Consider the following 15412-nt stretch of genomic DNA (forward strand, 5'->3'; position numbering starts at 1 on the left):
TTACTTCTATAATTAAGAAAAAAGCCATAAAATTATTCTTACCAACTGAGTTAAAGCTTTGGCAGGCAAACATTTCATTAATATTCCATCTCAATTATTTTGACATTGAGCTCCCGTCCCACATTTGTATAGCACATTGTATCTTAGTGCACCTTTACCTTCACACAGGGTCTTCTGGACAAGTGGACCTCACTACAGGTGGACAACTAATAACCCGTTCCTGTCACAGTGCAAGTAATTAAATCTTGTTGGGGTCTTTGCTCCCTCTTACGAGAAATTACACTGTGAATAAGACAGCAGAAACAGCCTTATTCTGAAGCCCTAGATATATGTCATGTCGCTCTTTCCGACACGCTGTGGGTGTTCATAGAATCCCCAGCATGACTTGTACCAAGAGAGACAGAATACAACATCCATCGTCCTCCATTACTCTTCTCATTACATCAAGGATTAACAACCACACAAGAGGTGCAAAACTCGGGCAGCCGTGGACACATGTGAATAATGTGATTTCTAATGTTTATTTCATCTTCCATTAACACACAAAACTACCTTCGCAAATGTAAATAAAATCTGCATTCACAGACACCTAAGATATTGGTCAATTCCTCACTCAAAGGACCTAAGTGATGCTGGGAACATTGAAGAGGGGAGTTTGGCGCAGTTTGCAGGCTTTTGGTTGCCAGGGGACACTTACCATCTGTGGGTCAAGGACATTGCATGCTCCCGGATGGACCACAGAAAGAGCCAAAGTGCTGAAAAACAAGGGTCAGTACAAGGGTTAAGTGAAAGTGAAATCATGCTGACCCAGAAATGCAAATCAATGTGCCTTAGCTCTCTGTAGAACTCGTGGTGCCAGAACACCCTATTCTTTCTTCAGATTACCTAGTGTCCCAAGGGAGGCTGCAGCGATTTAGAGAAGAGAGATGAAATGCGGAGGGAAGCAGCAGGCAGCGGCAGAATCTAATTTTATTGGAGAAGCATCTCCACAATTTGTAGTGGACTTCTCACAGGAAAAAAAAAAAAAGGCCAGTTTTGAAGTTTATTTCCTTTTCTTTATATTGCTTTTACTACCTTTAGTAGTTCAGATTCAAAATCGGAGGTGATTTAAAAACTGAACCTTAACCAATCATAAAAGTAAGAGGACACAGGCTTACACATTTATAATTCTCAACTGCATTTTGGTCTACCAAGTTGCAAAGTGTGCAAGAAGCATCTGGCTGCTGGTAGAAAGCTTCCCGAAATATAAATTTCAGGTAAGTAACGCCATGGTTCTCATCTCTAATGGAATTAGGAGGGAGAGAGGAAGGGAAGACGGAGGAAGGGGGAAAAGAAGTGGGGGAAGAGAAGAGATATGGATGATAAGTTAAAGAAGAAATAAGTGCAGATTTACAAGAAAAAGAACAGAAACCAAGATCAGAGAGGGACTCAGAGTGAGGGGGAAAACATGGAACAAGGTAAGGCAAGGACAGATAGCAACGGGGTTACAAACATGGGTCAACAGCCAAATGGCCTAGGCTTGAACCTAGACTCCATACTTGATTTCTGGGTGACTTGGCAAGTTACTTAACCTCCTGAAGGCTTGTTGAGAGAGATTAATTTCGAGAACGTACGTAAAGTACCTGGAATGGGGCTGGAGCTCAGGGAATCTTCGATGACCACAAGCTCAATTGACAGCCCCTTCCTGTCCCAGAGGGAGGAGTGAGCTGGACTCCTAACCTCAACCTTCCTCTGTCCCCACACGTCATTCAGTCATCACCATTTGGAGCTCTGGCCACATCCTAAAGACAGGTGACACTGAACTATTTTTTTCTTTTGGCCGCGCCAGGCAGCGTGCGGGAACTTAGTTCCCCAACCAGGGATCGAACCAGTGGAAGCATGGAGTCTTAACCACTGGACTGCCAGGGAAGTCCCGGGGGGACATTGAACTTTTAAGTTCAAATCTCCCTTCTGTCACTTGCCAGTGGTTAGTGCATTTATGCAACAAGTATTTGTTTATGCAACAAATACTCATCAACTGTTTGCTCCCTTCAGGTTCTGGGCTAAGATCTGGTGAATGAAAACAGACATGGTCCCTGCCCTCACGCAGCTTACGGACTCATGAGAGAGCCAGACAGTAATCCAATAATAAAGCAAGCAAATGTAAAAAATAAACACTATGAAGGAGAAGCACACGATGCCAAAAAAGTACACAGAAGTCCCTTGAGGAAGACACAGTTGAGCTGAGCTCCGTCAGCTGAGTGGGCATCAACCTAGACTCTGAAAGGGACAGGAAGAATATTCCAGGCTGAGGGACCAGCTGGTTGGGTGGAGGCCCAGAAAATGAGAGACTGGGTGGTCACACGGGCCAGGCCAGGAGGGCACGGTGAGCCTGGCTAAGGACTCTGGTCTCTAAGAGTGAACAGAAAAATCACTGGAGGATTTTTAATCAGGAAAATCATGTGACTTTTGAGAAGACCACTTAAGCTTAGTATTGGGACTAGATTTGAGGAGGGCAAGGGAGACTACTACAGAGGCTACTGTGCTGTCCGCGGAGGGCAGATGGCAGCTGGGCTGGAACGGAAGCCGGGCAGGGAGTCTACAGATGGGTGGATGTTACCTCCGCAGGACTCAGAAGTTGGATATAGAAAGAGGATTTCTCGCTGGAGGAAGTGGATGCTAAAATTTTCACTCACCAAGACAGGGAGTGCTCAGGGATATTAGCTCGGTGCTTTGTGACAGCCTGAAGGGGTGGGATGGGGAGAGTGGGACGGGGGGAGACGCAAGAGGGAAGACATATGGGAACGTATGTATATGTATAGCTGATTCACTTTGTTATAAAGCAGAAACTAACACACCATTGTAAAGCAATTATACCCCAATAAAGATGTTTAAAAAATAAAATAAAATAAAATAAATAAATAAATAAAAAAAGACAGGGAGTGCTGAGAGAACGCCAACTTGGGGGAGGCTTGTTCATAGGTTTGGCTTCCAAGATGTTTACCTGTGGGGCTTTGGGGAAGCCATTTAACCCCTGTAAGCCTCGGAATCCTTGTGAGGATTAATTGAGATCATATGCCTGAATGCCTGGCACAGGGCAGATGCTCAGGAAATGGTAGCTAGTGTGCAACTGGGACTTCAGATGAGAAATACTGAAGCAGCTCTGCCTCAGCCCTTCCACAGAGGGAACGCCTTTCACTTCACAGTTCAGATGGCATCTTGCTTGAGACAATATATGATCCACACATACAAGATCTTAAAGCAAAGTGTCTCATTTGACCGCAAAGTAAATCACGATCCTTGGATCACACTGGGGAGGAATCCACATTTATTTAAAAGGAGATTCCTTTATCTGCCCTTTTAAAAAAAGTTATTAAGAGAAGTCAAGTTCTGACACTTGTATACATGGTACTTTCGCTTTTTCACCTCTTACCCAGGGAAACCTGCACCTGATGGTCCAATCTATGAACTTTTAGGATAAATGTATAATATATGTTTAACAAATTATTTATTAAGCACCACCTTTATGTAATAAGTTATGGAATATAAAGACAAATGAAACCCATTCCTTGTTCTTAAGTAGTCTGAGGTTTGGTAGGAGTCACACGTACCCACTGCAACGCCAAGAGGAAGTGTATGATAACAAATAGTGAGAAGCAAAACTCTCAAGTCTGGAAATAGTAGAACCTAAGTTTCAAATCGGAAACGGATGTATAAGTGCTGCTTTCAAATGTTAAGCCAGTCCCATAGTTTTGGTGGTGAAGGGTACAATTTAAGTTTGGGGTCTGGAAAAACAGCTGGATGGATTCTATCTCAACCCCATGACAGAACAGAAGACAAAGCTACTATTGGGTCTAAATATAATAAACACAGATAGCCAAAAATCATAATTAAATTGAATTTTGGGGTGTGGGAGGAGACCTGAAATGCTAAATCTAAAGAAAAAGAGTATTTGCTAAAGTGAAAGATCTACTAACATCAAATTAGAGAACTATTTGTACAGCCAGGGAAGTGATGGATCTCATGTCACATGGTCGACACCCATGGTTTTTCCTTGTCAAAGGAACTTGAAAAAACTCCACAGAATTCTGCCCAGCACTAGGTCTGCTACTCACCTTCCAGTGTCAGCTCTCTAAAGAACAGCAAACTCCAGCAGCCAGCTTACCTGATACGTTCATGCACTTTGTAAAATGTCTTCTGAAATTTACATTAAAACTCGTTCTTCAGCAGTGATCTTCCTTTTCACCTGTACAGCGATTGAAACATGTCGTTTATTTTCTGTCTGCCATGAAATTGGGAAGCTAGACTTTATTAAACATATAAAGCAAAGCTAACTCCAGGAGCTTCCGAAATCAAAACTATCCCTAGAACATCTTTACAATAGGAAACTTGAGAGTAAGTTCTAGAGAGTCCACTTTCCAGATGGTCTCATCCTCCAGTAACTGAATGAAAGCCTGAATAGTCACCGAATTGCTGGACATCAGAGTCTAGCCTTTAGCTAATAGGCTTGGTCGGCTAGTCTGCTGACTTAATCCAAAATAAGTTATTGGTTTATACTTCCCCTTCTAGCAGGCTGGTTGCCATTAAGCAGAAAAAGTAATTCCATGAATGGAAAAATCAGCGTCCAGCACATTGTCTAAGACCTGACTCAAATGTCACCTCCATCACTACCTCCCTGCTCTTTATACACGGCTTGTTTGGAGTCTCCGTCAGATTGGATGAAAAATTTTTTCTAGTGCCCATCTGCTCTTCAACATGGTGACTTCCTCAAGGGCAAGGACAGGGGCATGCACATTTTTTAAAATAAATTTCTTTATTGATTTTTGGCTGTGTTGGGTCTTCGTTGCTGCGTGTGGGCTTTCTCTAGTTGCGGCGAGCGGGGGCTACTCTTCGTTGTGGTGCACGGGCTTCTCGTCGCGGTGGCCTCTCCTGTTGTGGAGCAGGGGCTCTAGGCACGCGGGCTCAGTAGTTGTGGCTCGCGGGCTCTAGAGCACAGGCTCAGTAGTTGTGGCGCACAGGCTTAGTTGCTCCACGGCATGTGGGATCTTCCTGGACCAGGGCTCGGACCCGTGTCCCCTGCATTGGCAGGCAGACTCTTAACCACTGTGCCACCAGGGAAGTCCTGGGGCATACGCATTTTTGTGACATAATGCCTGATACATAGTAGGCATAGTCAAACAGGGAGAAAAACTCAGAAATACATTCAGAGAGACAAGTGGCCCAGAGAAAAAATGAAATCACACCCTCTCTGGTCATACACAGAGAGGCAATGAAAGCCACTGGAGTTATGGTGCCACGTCCAGGAGGCTGTGGGAGAAGCTGGATGCCAACCAAGGACCCAGGCATGAGAGCCTGTCCCTGCTGCCCGCAGCCCGTCGCCTCTCTTTGAAGGGGATTCTGCCTTGCTATTTCCCCTTGGGTCTGGCTCACTGGTCAAGAGGACGGAACAATTCCAGAAGCTGGGTGTGTTGTCTGAGGCAAGCCCCAGGCTCCCACCCAAGTAATACCTACGTGGCTGGGGTTTGAGGACCTTGCTGTTGGTTTTTGTTTGTTGAGTTTTAATGGAGAGTGGAAGGGAAGGGTCTTAACGGCAAAGGTGCCTGTGAATGAACAATGCGGTCTCTGCGTGGGCCACATGCTTCAGCAGTAAATCTAGTTGCACAACCCCCTGGAGATACACCATGAAGCTGCACCACCCCCATTAGAAAAGCCTTTATCAAAGCAGGAAGGGGGGCTGTAAATTCTATACCCAAACAGGAGTTCAGATGAAAAATCTTGTATCTTTCAACTTAGAGGCTTTTCAAAGGAAATGTGCATCTTTGTAAACTCTCCTGAGAGTTGTTTTTATAAATATGATTTTTAAAGCAATCTTTTAGATTAGACGTGGATAAATAGCACCAGAAATGTTACATACAATGTTCTGATCTCTAACTTTAGTCTTCATGTTAGTAAACTTAAATTCTTATTCTATGAGCAGATACTCTTGAGACGCTTTTCTTCATTTTTACGATCGGGAATCATCGAATTTTAGAGCTCAAAGGGACCTCATCAGTCATGTGGTCCAATATACACACCTGGACTCTCAGTCTGCTCAGCAAGAGCAGAAAGAATCACATCTTACCCCGTCAAGAGCCAACTTTTGTACTGACACAAATCCAATAAACAGGATTAGGTTACAGATTACTGAAGACAGTATTCCCCAAACGTGTTTCATATAAAATTAGAGACTTCTAAGATAATTTTTAAAGAAGATTCTGTGATCAAATACCTTTTACAAGTACAGGGCTAAACACAGTTTTAAAAGTTCTTTTTGTTTTGATTATAAACTGTCAGACTTCTCAGAGCCTTTAAGATACCGATACGTACATCATGAATATCCAAGAAGGAGGTAAAGTATGCAATGTGAACGACCCCAAAACTCCTCTTCCTCCCAGGAAATATCCATAGTGTCAGAGGATGCCAGTGATCAGTAGAACACAGCTTAGAAAAACTGCCTACAAAGTTTTCAGCTGTAATGAACATCTGTAACTTGTAGTAGCTATTGGCTTTTATTCACAGAGATAGAATGTACATTTGTTCTTGAGCTTCCCGGTGGCCAATGCAAAAAGCATTGATCACCGGATCAATGATCACATAAAAAGTTCAGGGCACTCATCAGATGAAAACAATTGTCTCATAAGCACCAGCTATTCCCAGTACTTAGAAGTGAAAGATACGGCCCCTCAAGTGTCCTCATAAAAAGTATCAGGATGACATCCTCAGCAACACCCCCGTCAGTGCATAAAAGAAGTTTTACAAGCAATCTTATAACATCCTTTCCTGGAGACTGATGGCATATTGCCACAGTGCAGTTCAGCAGAAGCAGCTTCATAAGGAGTCATACCATGTTCATTTATTGACTAATTTAACCCAAGACTCTAGACCCACTCTGTCACTAACCAACTATGCCTGTCTCCAAGGGTGAATCATTTGCCTACTCTGGGCTTGAACTTGATGGCCCCTGCAGTCCAGATTTAAAGTTCTGGAAGTCTACAGAGTTTATTACTGCATCTTTCAGAAAAGCATCAAGCTTTCAGTCTCCTTTGAAAGCGTGAATTCACCCTCGTAGGTATTTGTACCTTAAGTAGCTTACACTCATAGGGGATATGTTTAACACATCTCTAAAACCTTAAGCCATGATAATGATCAGACACATGGTAATGTGTCAGCAATTCGGAAGAGCCAAAAGAAAAAGGGAGAAACTAAGAATAGAAGTGGGAGAATACCACAAATAATTTTATCTACTTGAGCATTTTGCTTTAAATCCTTAGTTTCTTTAGGAGACTGTAATTTTGATGGAAATAATACTCATAATAATTTGCTCTAAATCAGCCTATAGTTTTTTAGGAAATAATAATAATAGTAGTAGTAATAGAAGCAGCAGCAAGCACTTATTTGGTGCTTCCTATATATGAGGCCTTATTATGTGTTATACATAATCACTCTTTAAATGCTTACAGTAACACAAAGAGGGAGATACTTTCTTATTCTATTTCACAAATGAGGAAACCATGACTCTGAGGGGTTGAATAACTTGCCTAAAATCCTGTGAGCAGGGGCAGCAGATCCAGAACTGGAGCCACCTCTGGAGTTGAGGTTTGACCACCACACGCGGCCGCCCCTGACACCTGCAGTCAGAGATGCTGCCTGACTGCGAGGTGGCGTCGCTCTAGCTATGTCCTGGACAGTAGACAGAGCTTCTTCCTCTCAAAATAAGACTTCGTTGAAGAAAAGATGATCTAAGAAAAGCAGATCCATAAATGCAGAGAATGATAAAGGTTTTAATGGCTGACGATTGTTACCCAGATATCAATACAACAGAAAACGATGCTGCAGTTCTCCTGCAAATCAGGTGGTTTCCACTGCGACAAGACAGTGATCATTAAATCCTTTGGGAGAACTTGACCAAATAGACCACCCTAAAAAGCAACAGAGTTCAGATTGCAAGGGACAGTGGAGGGCAGGGGCAAACTCCCCTGGGGAAGGAAGGCAGGCCCTGGTCACACTCAGACATGCAGCTTCAGCGCAGACCCCAGGTCCCCAGGCTGTCTCCCTCCCGGTTAATATGAAATACTACGGGCTTTGCCTGACACCTCCTCTTCCTGCCAGCCCTGCCCTCCCTGCACCCATTTTCCTGTTTGGCGGAGATGGAGGAGAGAAGTGCATTCTAGATAGTCTAGCGCCACTCCAAAAGATAATCACAGGCTGTCATCACACATCCAGGACTCACATCTCTGACCTCTAATTACCTTTCATCAGAGGATCTCAGAGCACTTTTCAAACAGTAATGAATCATCTCTTCTTATGTATTTTCCCCCTAAGAGCTGAAAGTAGAAACACAACAATTCTGTCTTACTCTGTAAACTACCACCACCATTTCTCTTGAAACCCTTAACACGCACACACACGCACGCACGCACGCACGCACATGCAAATGCAGAGAGAGAGAGACTTTTTAAAATGGTGACAAAGCCGTGGAATTCTTCACATCCTGCCCTGTGCTCACATTAGGGTGGGGCCCATTTTATCTGTATACTATAAGCGTTAATAATGACGTCAAGTTTTCCTGCACATCATTAATCAAAGGAGAATCCATTTCCTTCTGTGAAGTTGCCTCTCTCCTTTTATTAACCTATCTCCTCTGAGACACCCCATATCCTGACTTCACAGAAGTGCCCTTTTCTCATCTCCTAAGCCCATTTTGTGGTCCTGAAGTGCGGCACTGCTTCCATAAAGAACGGTTCATTTTAGAATTGGGTGAATTGGTTCTTCAAAGCTGGCTACTTTCAAAATCAGTGCAACTTGCTTGGCCCTGGAGAGTGAACTATAAGCTCATGGTCACTGTCTTAATGGATATGGACAATTAAGAGGCTAAGTTTTTTTTTTTTTTTTTTTTTTTTGCTGTACGCGGGCCTCTCACTGCTGTGGCCTCTCCCTTTGCGGAGCACAGGCTCCCGACGCGCAGGCTCAGCGGCCACGGCTCACGGGCCCAGCTGCTCCGCGGCATGTGGGATCTTCCCGGACCGGGGCACGAACCCGTGTTCCCTGCATCAGCAGGCGGACTCTCAACCACTGCACCACCAGGGAAGCCCGAGGCTAAGTTTTAAATGAACTTTTGCTTAGCTTGTGCTACCTCTCTGGTTTCTCTCCCACCTGGAGTGTTGAGTCAAAACAAGACCTTGGAGAAACCAGGGGCTGCTCCTGTCTCAATATTCGCTGTGGCTTCTTTCTAGAAGCCACACCCCCAAATCCAACATCTAGCCCCAGAGGCTCCACCCAGCCCGAAGGGCAGCTCCAGTCCATTTCAAGGTGGTCCCTGAGAGACGGAGCTGTGTTTCCTATGGGGCAGACCAAGGGCCAGGAAAGCCCCTTGAGGCCCATGACTTCGCATCACCCTTCTCAAGAAACCGTTATATAGCTTGTTGTCCTTCCAGTGAGCAGAATATTCTGGAAAGCAGATTTTAACTCCTTCAGGTGTGATCTGTACGATTTTAAATCTCCTCTGTATTTCACAGTTCCCTTTCTAGGAAAGTCATGGCTGAATGTTATTCCTACCCTGTTTTGGGCATCATATTAGAATCCCTGCCTTCAACTTTTCAGGGAAGGGGAGTGGGACTTTGAGACCTTGCCCAGCCTGACTTTATGCTTCTGGATATCCCTCCACCCATCTGGATATGCATTATGTCTCATTGTTTTTCCTTCCTTCATTCATCCTACTAACATAGGACTAACCTAGCGTGTACCAGGCTTCAGGTTCGAGACAAAGTAATGAACAAAGTAAACACAGGCCCTGCTCTCTTGAAGCTACAGTCCGGAGGGCAGACAGATAGTAAACAATCACGCAAATAGCTGCATTATTGCAGAGTTGTGATACGTGATTTCTGGAAAAGTACAGGATGCCAGGAAGGGGCATTACAGGCAGATCTAGCGGAGGATATTGTGCACGAGCATTTGTCAGCCCATCTGTTGTGAGCAGAAGCCCCCATGGGTGTGGGCCACAGCCAGAGTGTGCTTCTCCTAGCCTTCCCTGTCGGGTGAGGATTCCTTAAAAGAAAAGCAGCTGTCATTCAGGGTTTGCCTCAGAGAGAAACCTGACTTGGCATCCTTGTTTGCTTTGAGACGCAAAGAGCTAGAGGAGCCTGCGAGAAGCAGGATCACCTGTCACACAACTCCTGGGCTGCACACACAGCTAGTTAATGACAGAGCCCGAATCTTCTAAGTAAGGTTTCTAATCTGGTGGAAGAAAATGCGAGCAACTGTGGATCTTCCAGAGCACCTGTCACCACTTCTCTCCCATTTCTGCGATATAGCGGGGGGGGGGGGGGGGGGGGGGGGGGGGGGGGGGGTTGGGAGGTACAAACTACTGGGTGTAAGACAGGCCCAAGGATGTGTCATACAACACGGGCAATGTAGCCAACATGTTGTAATGACTGTAAATGGAGTGTAACCTTTAAACCTGTATAAAAATTAAAAATCTTAAAAAGAAAAAAGGACACTGGCAGATGGATTTCATCTCTCCCCAAGAACTCTCCGCAGGAAGCATAAATTCCCCTAATTAATCCCAGGCTTTCTAGCTTTGCCTTGTGATAGTGGGCGCTGGCCCGAATGGGAACCCTAGGCCTGCGTACGATGCCTGGGTGTGGCTCACAGGAGTTCACCGGGGGTTCCTAGAGGCCTTCACGGGGACAGGGGCCCTAAAACAGACCCACCGCACTTCCCGTAAGGAAGCTGTGCAGGGGCTTGACCCCCAAAACGTGTACAACATGAGGTTTAAAGGGCAGGCTCTAGAATCAGACGGGCTTTAATGTATCCCAACTCCACCACTGGTTAGCTGTGTGACTCTGGGAATGTTATTTAACCTCTTTGGGCCTCAGTTTCCTCATTCATAAACCTCATGTTCTATGTGTATAGGTTAAATGACATAATGTATATAAAATAATTAGCAAAGTGCCCAACACAAAGTAAACACTCAATGTTTACTAGCAAATATATATGTATATATGTATGTGTGTATACATATTATATATTAGCCAAAAAAGTATACAGATATAAAACAGCAATGACTTATAAGTCAGGTGCTGAGTCATATGGTTATTAAGTGACAGAGCCATTTGCTACTCGGAACCTATATGGTCTGTCTCTGGCAGCTTAAACATTCTGCTACAAATAGCAAAAAAGGAGAGGGGATGATAGAGGAAAAAGAGAAGGGGAAGAACAAACAGGAGGAGGAGGAAGAGAGGGAATAAAGGTAATATAAAATCTAGGGACCTCCCTGGCGGTCCAGCGGTTAAGACTCCACGCTTCCACTGCAGGGGGTGCGGATTCAATCCCTAGTCAGGGAACTAAGATCCCGCAGGCCACGTGGCACGGCCAAATAAATAAAATAAATCTCATGCAATAGTTTTTCAAAGTCAAAATTAATGCAAAACATCCATGATGAGCAAGATTTCAAACTGTTAAGTGAGGCATGATCAGTGTCACTGATTCTTCCTTTTGCCTAAGGCCCCAATGTGGTTTGACACAACTCTGAAAGCCACACTCCTTCTCAGGAAAGTGTGCTGGTTTGCTTGTTCTTCCCAAGGTTTGAGGATCATGGGGCCCCAAGTGAGTGAATGGAGCTGGCTTGCGGTGGCTAGTTCCTCCCTACTGGAACTAGCCCGGAGTTTCCTGGCTCTCAGGTGGAGGTTTGTCATCCCCTTTGGGACCCGAGCTCTGTGCAGCTCTTCCCAACTCCACGTTAAGGACACCACCTTGGTTGGTTGATATCAAATATGGTGAGAACATCTGCAGCAGGGAAACTGGCAAAGTTGATGGTGGTTTACCAGCATCTACCTACTGGAAGGCTTGTCAACTCTCTGTTTGGGAACGAACATCACTGGGGAGGGTACAGTTTTAGAGCTGGCTGTGCTGCAGGGTACAACTGACATTTGGGACCAGATGACTCTTTGCCGTGGGGGGCGGCTGTCACGTGCATTGTGGGATGTTTAGCAGCATCGCTGACCTTAGATGCCACTAGCACCATCCCTCCCCTCAATGGTGACAACCCGAAGTGACCAAACATTGTCAAGTGTCCGGGGAGTAGGGGGGCAGTTGCTTTTCTGAGAACCAACAGGGACCAAAGGGGACGGCCACAGGCTGAAGAAGCCCAGATACTGGGGAAGGGCTCCTTCCAGCCCTTTCCCAGCAGGAAGAGGCAGCAGTTAGAAAGAGCCTACTAGCTGGGAGTTTCCTGGCTCTCGCGGGGGAGGTCTGTCATGCTCTTTGGGACCTGAGGAATGGCCTCCTCAGACAACAAACATCTGGTTAGTATGAGGGGTAATCCAAATTATGATTAGAAACAGATTACTTTTGTTTGGCCAAGAACAAAACCACACACACAAATCCCTAATCACTTTCCAGGAAGAGGCCTCTCTTCCACTGGGATTGGGGACAACAGCCTTTTCTTGAACTTTTAATCTTTTCACGTATTTCTAGATCCCTGTGCTTCTCCCTGAGGCATTAGCCTGGAGGCAGTTTCCAGCCAAACTCAGACTCTCTGAACACCCTCCACCGACACTGTGGCCAGTGTATGTCAGCAAAAGCTAATCACCTGCAACCGGGGGACCCTGAAAGGTTCTAGTCACCAGGATTTGGAATAAAATATGAAGTGAAATCATCTTTGGTACAGAATTAAAACTTTTTAAAAACGAATTTACCACCTTTTAAAAGGTTGGCCAGTGCTGCTTCTAGAAAACCCCAAATGGTGGGTGATGCTGCGGGAGGGCCTGGAGGTCCCTGGAGACCCCGGGGACCCTGGAATGGGAGGCCAAGGCAGCTGCCTCTGATGCTGTCCCTAAGACCCACAGCTGTCTTGCCCTTGACCTCTGGAAAGAGACCACATTCACCAAGTCTCCCTATCAGCAATTCACTGACCATCTTGTAAAGACCCACACCAGAGCCTCTGTGCAGACTCCACAGAGTTTTATACAAGAAAAATAAAGTAAATTAAGCCTGTTTTTTTTTTTAGCTGGCCACCAATTTTTACCCACTCCCTGCTATGAGTTTCTCTCTCCCTTTCTCTCTCCCTTTCTCTCTCTCTCACTCACACACACACACACACACACACACACACACACACACACACACACTCTCACTCATCTCAGCAGCAGCTGTAGCCAGACAGTATCTTCATCCTGGATGCCTTCTTGGTTTCCAGTGCACAGCTGCTGAATTGGCCCTCACTCACCCTCTCCAGCTGTTGTTTGCAGAATGAGAAGCTGGACAACTGAGGGAGAAGAGGCGAAGCTATGCTACGTAAAGGAGGACGGGGTTAACCTACTCCTTCCTTGGAATCTCAGGGATCCAAGGACTGTGTTGTGGGGATCAGGTTCAGCCATTCAAGCCCCAGAAAACACCCGTCCACCTGTCTTCAACCATGCAGCCGGAAACCCAAGCCCTTCTTTAGGTGGTGGAGGAAGCTAAACAATGTGTCATTTCAACTATGACGCTGTGATGACAACTCCCAAATCTTCACCTTCAGCCCTGACTACATTCTTGAGCTCCAGATCTGAAGTTCCAGCGTCAGGTCCCAACGAACATCCTGCCAGCCCCTCAAATGCACTGTGATCTCCATGAAGATCCCCATTCCCAGCCTAGTGGACCCTCCTCCTGGGTTCCCCATCTCAGTGGCATCCTCTCCCCAACCCCCTGTCCCCAGTATGCCCAGGCTGGAAACCTCGGGTCACCTTCAAAGCCCTCTTCTTCTCCATTCCCACATCCCTTCTGTCTCTCAGATCTGCCCCTTACATTCATTTCTACAGAAACGATTCTCTCTCACCTAAATCACTCCACTACTCCGGCCGCTGCTCACCCTGTCTCATTTCTGTCCTTAACTAGACACTGTTTTCTAAAAATAGCTCAAACGTTGTCCCCAACGGCTCTCCTTGACCTATGGTGCTCCTGAACAAGTTTTTCAAGGATCACCATGGTTTACCTACCACCCCACCTTTCTCATCTGTCCTTGGGTAACAGGGAAGAACATTTTGTATTCTATTACAAGTTAACCACTAAAGGGATGTTGCCTGTAAGCTTAAATTATACATAACGGCCCATCTCTGGGAACCCTGCTTCCCAGGTAATGAGCGCTAAGCTAAAATACCTTTGTTTAGCTCACAGGAAACATCCTGGCCAGGCCCACCTGTGAATGACTGCAGGGAGGAAGAAATTAACACATCCCCTCCAGAGGCTGATGGGAACCAGGAAGTGTTTGACTTTACCCCCTCCCCTTTTAGTATAAAAGGAGCCTGAATTCTAACTCAGGCAAGATGGAGTCCGCCATCATCTTGGTCTGCCGGCTTTCCGAATAAAGTCGTTATTCCTGGCCCCAACAACTCGTCTCTCAATTATTGGCCTGTCGTGCAGCGAACAGTATGAGCTTAGACTCAGTAACACTTGAATCCCTCCCAATCTTCCAGCCATTACAAACTCCTTGTCTCCCTGGAGCACGGCAAACACACCCGCTGTTGCTTGTACTACTTCCCCAGCATGGAATCTCTTTCACCCCTTTCTCTGATGATTAACCTTGAGCCCCAGATCAAAGGTTGCCTTCTCACCTGGAAAACCTGTTTCCTCTTCATTCCCATGATTCTTTGAGATACAGATATAAATATAGATACACATTATTATTTTTTTTTTTTTTTTTTTTTTTTTATGCGTTACGCGGGCCTCTCACTGCTGTGGCCTCTCCCGTTGCGGAGGACAGGCTCCGGACGCGCAGGCTCAGCGGCCATGGCCCACGGGCCCAGCCGCTCCGCGGCATGTGGGATCCTCCCAGACCGGGGCACGAACCCGTGTCCCCTGCATCGGCAGGCGGACTCTCAACCACTGCGCCACCAGGGAAGCCCCCACATTATTTTTTAAGAGTAGTTTATGTTTCATGTCATCTTATGGCTTAGCCAGTCCACCCCCCCCCCCCCCCCCCATCATTCTATACACCAGAATACTGAAGCATAATATCCGCATTTACTAGTCAATTGCTCGGGGAATAGTGGTTGAATTAAAACCAGTTCCTAGAGAGAACAGGCCAACTCACCGGGGGAAACTAGGATAAGATGAGCTTCACAAGGCAACATGGAAGGCGGGGAAGTGTACTGAAAGAGTAATACCAGAGAAAAGGGTTGCAGGTGGGAGCCCTCATCTACAGAAAGAACCCTGATCAAGCAATGTCCCAATGCCTGTGCTGTAACAAAGAACAAACTGAACATGGCCTTGGGGTTAAGAGGTAAGAAATCAACCCTGGCAGTGAGCTCACTGGGCCAAGCATACACCACTGAGCCTTCCCCCTGAGATGTCCTTAAATGTGGCAAATCTTCCCTTGGTGCGGATTGCACATTTAAACTGAGGTTCTTTTACTTGA

General features: G+C 45.8%; 1 long non-coding RNA gene across 1 annotated transcript in view; it reads right to left on the reverse strand.

Moving 5' to 3' along the window:
- Positions 1-696: 696 nt before the first annotated feature.
- The window catches only part of LOC116749708, a 269124-nt gene continuing 254408 nt past the window's right edge, over positions 697-15412 (reverse strand). The window contains exons 5-6 of the long non-coding RNA XR_004348680.1: positions 4145-4225; positions 697-755 (exon numbers count right to left, since the gene is read on the reverse strand). This is a non-coding gene — a long non-coding RNA (uncharacterized LOC116749708). The remainder of the gene's footprint in view (positions 756-4144; positions 4226-15412) is intronic.

The sequence above is a fragment of the Phocoena sinus genome, chromosome 2 (assembly GCF_008692025.1).
Source record: "Phocoena sinus isolate mPhoSin1 chromosome 2, mPhoSin1.pri, whole genome shotgun sequence".
In the NCBI taxonomy this organism is placed as follows: Eukaryota; Metazoa; Chordata; class Mammalia; order Artiodactyla; family Phocoenidae; genus Phocoena; species Phocoena sinus.